Consider the following 5,028-nt stretch of genomic DNA (forward strand, 5'->3'; position numbering starts at 1 on the left):
TGTGCAATGAGGCAAAGAAGCAAAATGACCCTAGCTTCATGAATCAAGGTAGCACCACAACTCACACCAAGCCAGTCAAATCCATTTTGAACAATCTTAACATCAATAAACCAATCTCAGTGCATAAAACCGAAGTCTCCGTAACCAACGATGATCCTAGCAAGAATTGTCCATTGCACAACAAACCCCACCCCCTCAAAAAATGCAGAATGTTTAGAAAGAAACCCTTTGACGAAAGAAAGGCCCTTCTCAAGGAAAAAAGAATATGTTTTAAGTGCTGTTCCTCTACTTCCCACCTCGCTAAAGAGTGTACATCCCCCGTAAAGTGCTCAGAATGTAACAGCACTAATCACAATGGAGCCATACATCCTGGGCTGTCACCGCAAACTGCCAAGGCTCCTCCGCTCCCTCAAGAGGATGATGGGGAGGGAGAGGATCACTCTGATACAATTATTGTCAGCTTGAGCTGCACAGAAGTTTGCAGTCCAGGTCAGTCAAGCCGCTCGTGCTCAAAGATCTGGTTCACTAAAGTATACCCTAAGGAAGCCAAAGACAAGGTCATCAAGGCTTATGTAATTCTGGATGACCAGAGCAACCGCTCACTAGTGAGACCAGAATTCTTCGAGTTGTTCAGTGTAGAGAGTAATCCATTCCCATACTACCTCAGAACTTGCTCTGGCATCACAGAAGCATGTGGCAGGAAGGCAGAAGGCTTCCAGCTTAAGTCGCTGGATGGTAAAGTCGTCGGATGGTAAAGTCGTCATCAGTCTCCCTCCACTCTTAGAGTGCAATGAGATCTTAAATAACCGATCCGAGATTCCGACACCAAGCACAATGCTACACCAGCCCCATCTCCACAACATTGCCAAGCACGTCTCAGAACTGGATCTGGAAGCAGAAATACTCCTGCTACTCGGAAGAGACATTCTTAGGGTGCACAAAGTCAGGCAGAAGGACAATGGAGCACACAACACCCCCTTTGCCCAACGTCTGGATCTGGGCTGGGTGGTGATAGGGAAGGTGTGCCTTGGCAACGTACACAAACCGACAGTTAACATGCTCAAGGCTAATGTGCTAGAGAGTGGCCGCCATTCAAATTTTCAGCCCTCCACAAGCGTTATGTGTATCAAAGAAGCACAACAAAATCACAAGCATGGTAGAATAACTGAGAAGACACTGAGACAGTCAGTCTTCGCCCAAACTGAGCACAAAAATAAACTTGCTCCATCATATTTTCACCATGGATGTTCAGTCCTTAAATACTTCCATCCCCCATCAGGATGGTCTCAAAGCTCTACGCTTCTTTTTGGATTCCAGACCTAATCAGTTCCCCTCTACCACAACTCTGCTTCGTCTAGCAGAATTAGTCCTTACTCTTAATAATTTCTCCTTTGGCTCCTCCCACTTCCTCCAAACTAAAGGTGTAGCTATGGGCACCCGTATGGGTCCTAGCTATGCCTGCTTTTTTGTTGGCTTTGTGGAACAATCTACGTTCCGTGCCTTTTCTGGTATCTGTCCCCCACTTTTCCTTCGTTACATCGACGACTGCATTGGCACTGCTTCCTGCACGCATGCAGAACTCGTTGACTTTATTAACTTTGCCTCCAACTTTCACCCTGCCCTCAAGTTTACCTGGTCCATTTCCGACACCTCCCTCCCCTTTCTAGATCTTTCTGTCTCTGTCTCTGGAGACAGCTTATCCACTGATGTCTACTATAAGCCTACTGACTCTCACAGCTATCTGGACTATTCCTCTTCTCACCCTGTCTCTTGCAAAAACGCCATCCCCTTCTCGCAATTCCTCCGTCTCTGCCGCATCTGCTCTCAGGATGAGGCTTTTCACTCTAGGACGAGGGAGATGTCTTCCTTTTTTAAAGAAAGGGGCTTCCCTTCCTCCACTATCAACTCTGCTCTTAAACGCATCTCCCCCATTTCACGTACATCTGTTCTCAATCCATCCTCCCGCCACCCAACTAGGAATAGGGTTCCCCTGGTCCTCACCTACCACCCCACCAGCCTTCGGGTCCAACATATTATTCTCCGTAACTTCCGCCACCTCCAACGGGATCCCACCACTAAGCACATCTTTCCCTCCCCCCTCTCTCTGCATTCCGCAGGGATCGCTCCCTACGCAACTCCCTTGTCCATTCGTCCCCCCATCCCTCCCCACTGATCTCCCTCCTGGCACTTATCCGTGTAAGCGGAACAAGTGCTGCACATGCCCTTACACTTCCTCCCTTACCACCATTCAGGGCCCCAAACAGTCCTTCCAGGTGAGGCAACACTTCACCTGTGAGTTGGTTGGGGTGATATACTGCGTCCAGTGCTCCCGACGTGGCCTTTTATATATTGGCGAGACCCGACGCAGACTAGGAGACCGCTTTGCTGAACATCTACGCTCTGTCCGCCAGAGAAAGCAGGATCTCCCAGTGGCCACACATTTTAATTCCACATCCCATTCCCATTCTGACATGTCTATCCACAGCCTCCTCTACTGTAAAGATGAAGCCACACTCAGGTTGGAGGAACAACACCTTATATTCCGTCTGGGTAGCCTCCAACCTGATGGCATGAACATCGACTTCTCTAACTTCCGCTAAGGCCCCACCTCCCCCTCGTACCCCATCTGTTACTTATTTTTATGCACACATTCTTTCTCTCACTCTCCTTTTTCTCCCTCTGTCCCTCTGAATATACCTCTTGCCCATCCTCTGGGTCCCCCCCCCCTTGTCTTTCTTCCCGGACCTCCTGTCCCATGATCCTCTCGTATCCCCTTTTGCCTATCATCTGTCCAGCTCTTGGCTCTATCCCTCCCCCTCCTGTCTTCTCCTATCATTTTGGATCTCCCCCTCCTCCTCCAACTTTCAAATCCCTTACTCACTCTTCCTTCAGTTAGTCCTGACGAAGGGTCTCGGCCTGAAACGTCGACTGTACCTCTTCCTAGAGATGCTGCCTGGCCTGCTGCGTTCACCAGCAACTTTGATGTGTGTTGCTCCATCAGTGGAAGATACCATCTTCTTAAAAATAATGGACACAAAGGTCTTTAGAGACAAAGCAAACAATTGGGTCGCCCCACTACTGTTCAGAGAACCACATTAGCACTTGCCAAACAACAAAGAACAGGCAGTCATGGAGGCCTTCCCACCCGATGACTAGGCTCCAGTCATCAAGGACCTAGATCTAGGTGGAGAAACTATACCCACACAAGGGAGTTTGGGTCACCTTTGGGAGATCATGACCGACACATTCACATTCTCCATGCCGACCACCAACAATCCATTCACCCGCTGTGGAGTTTTCGATCCCCTGGGTCTACTGGTGCCGTTAAGATCCAGGGAAGAGCCCTCCTCAGAGAACTTACCTCCGAGCTCTCCAACTGGGACACTCCGCTATCAGAGGACAAGCTAAGCGGATGGGAAGCTTGGAGAGATTCACTTCAAGACCTAAGACAGCCTCATTTCCCACATGGTGTTCCCCGCTCTCAGAAACCAGCCAAAGCAATAGAAACCTGGATTAGTCATGACAAGGAAGAACGAGCACAATACTTTGAGAACCTGCTATCCAGTTTAAAGGAAATTGGTGAAATTGTCCATATTTACCCGATTGGAAAAGAAGACACTTGGACACACTCACTGGTAGTTTCTTTGCACCGTGATGATGATGCTATCAGTGTCAGTGGGCAAAATCGATTGCGCCAGCAGATTACTGCTGCATGCAAGCATGGAAGTGACCTGCATGTGGTAGGTGACCCCATCCCATGACGGATGTGGAAGTGCAACATGGAGACAATGGACCGGGAACAATGCGCATCACTGCCAAGAGATTGTCTTCAGCACACGCTTGTAGCCGTCCCAAGTGAAGATGCCATTTATTCATTAGGTGGGAAAACCCTTCGGGACACACCTTCCAGTGCTGTCATTATTATGTGGTCTGTGAGAATGTGTGGGCTGAAACTAATCAGCTGGAGACTGCAGGGTCTTGTGCAGCTGGTGCTAACCTTAATGGAACTATTTACCTACTGGGTGGGGAAGAGAATGACCTGGACTTCTTTACCAAACCATCTTGTCTCATGCAGTATTTTGACACGCATTCCAGGACATGCCAGTTAAGTCATATCTTCTCCCTTTTTGCAGGCCGTAGGCATGCTACTATTCACAAGGACCTGATTTTTATAGGTGAGGGAGATTCTCTGGTATGTTATAATCCACTGCTTGACAGCTTCACCAGACTGCGTTTCCCAGAGGTTTGGAGTCGTGTGCCCTCCCTGTGGAAGATTGCCAGCTGCAACGGGTGTATTTATGTTTTCAGAGATAAGTGTAAAAAGGGTGATGCCAAAACATTAAAACTGAACCCAGCCACATGTGTAGTATCAGTAATAAGTGGAATTGAGATATTGCTGACAAATTGCCAATTTGTTTTGGTGTGATTCTAACCAAGTACAGTAAACTGCAGTTTTTAGGATTTAATTTGTTGATGCACACAGTTATTTTTTTTAAACTTCTGAAGATGACAACAAAATTTCAGTACTATGTTTGTTTTCTAAGACATTAATTGACCTAAACTATGTCAAGCTATTGTCATGTTCTATTCCAGACTGAAACCAGTTGCAGAGGTCGTTCTACTTCCACCTAAATCTAATCTAGAGACTAAAGTTCTATACCATGTTCGTAGTGACCTCACAAAGGTCAGGCGGGGAGTGTGTTGCCATTAAGGCATTGATTTAACTTTATTAAATTTCTGCTTTAAATAATTTGTTTGTAACTATTTTCTAGTTAAAGTTAAAGGTTGATAACTACGTTACAGTTTAGATAGATAGATAGATAGATATACTTTATTAATCCCGAGGGAAATTGGGTTTCGTTACAGCTGCACCAACCAATAATAGAGCATAAATATAGCAATATAAAAACCACAAACAATCAAACAACAAAATGCAAACTATGCCAGATGGAAATAAGTCCAGGACCAGCCTATTGGCTCAGGGTGTCTGACCCTCTATGGGAGGAGCTGCACGTTCGATGGCCACAG

At 46.9% G+C, this 5,028-nt stretch overlaps 1 pseudogene; it reads left to right on the plus strand.

Annotated features, from left to right (window-relative positions):
• Nucleotides 1-834: 834 nt before the first annotated feature.
• Nucleotides 835-4,426, plus strand: LOC134348178 (kelch repeat and BTB domain-containing protein 4-like; annotated as a pseudogene).
• Nucleotides 4,427-5,028: the final 602 nt, after the last annotated feature.

The sequence above is a fragment of the Mobula hypostoma genome, chromosome 1, assembly GCF_963921235.1.
Source record: "Mobula hypostoma chromosome 1, sMobHyp1.1, whole genome shotgun sequence".
Lineage (NCBI taxonomy): Eukaryota > Metazoa > Chordata > Chondrichthyes > Myliobatiformes > Myliobatidae > Mobula > Mobula hypostoma.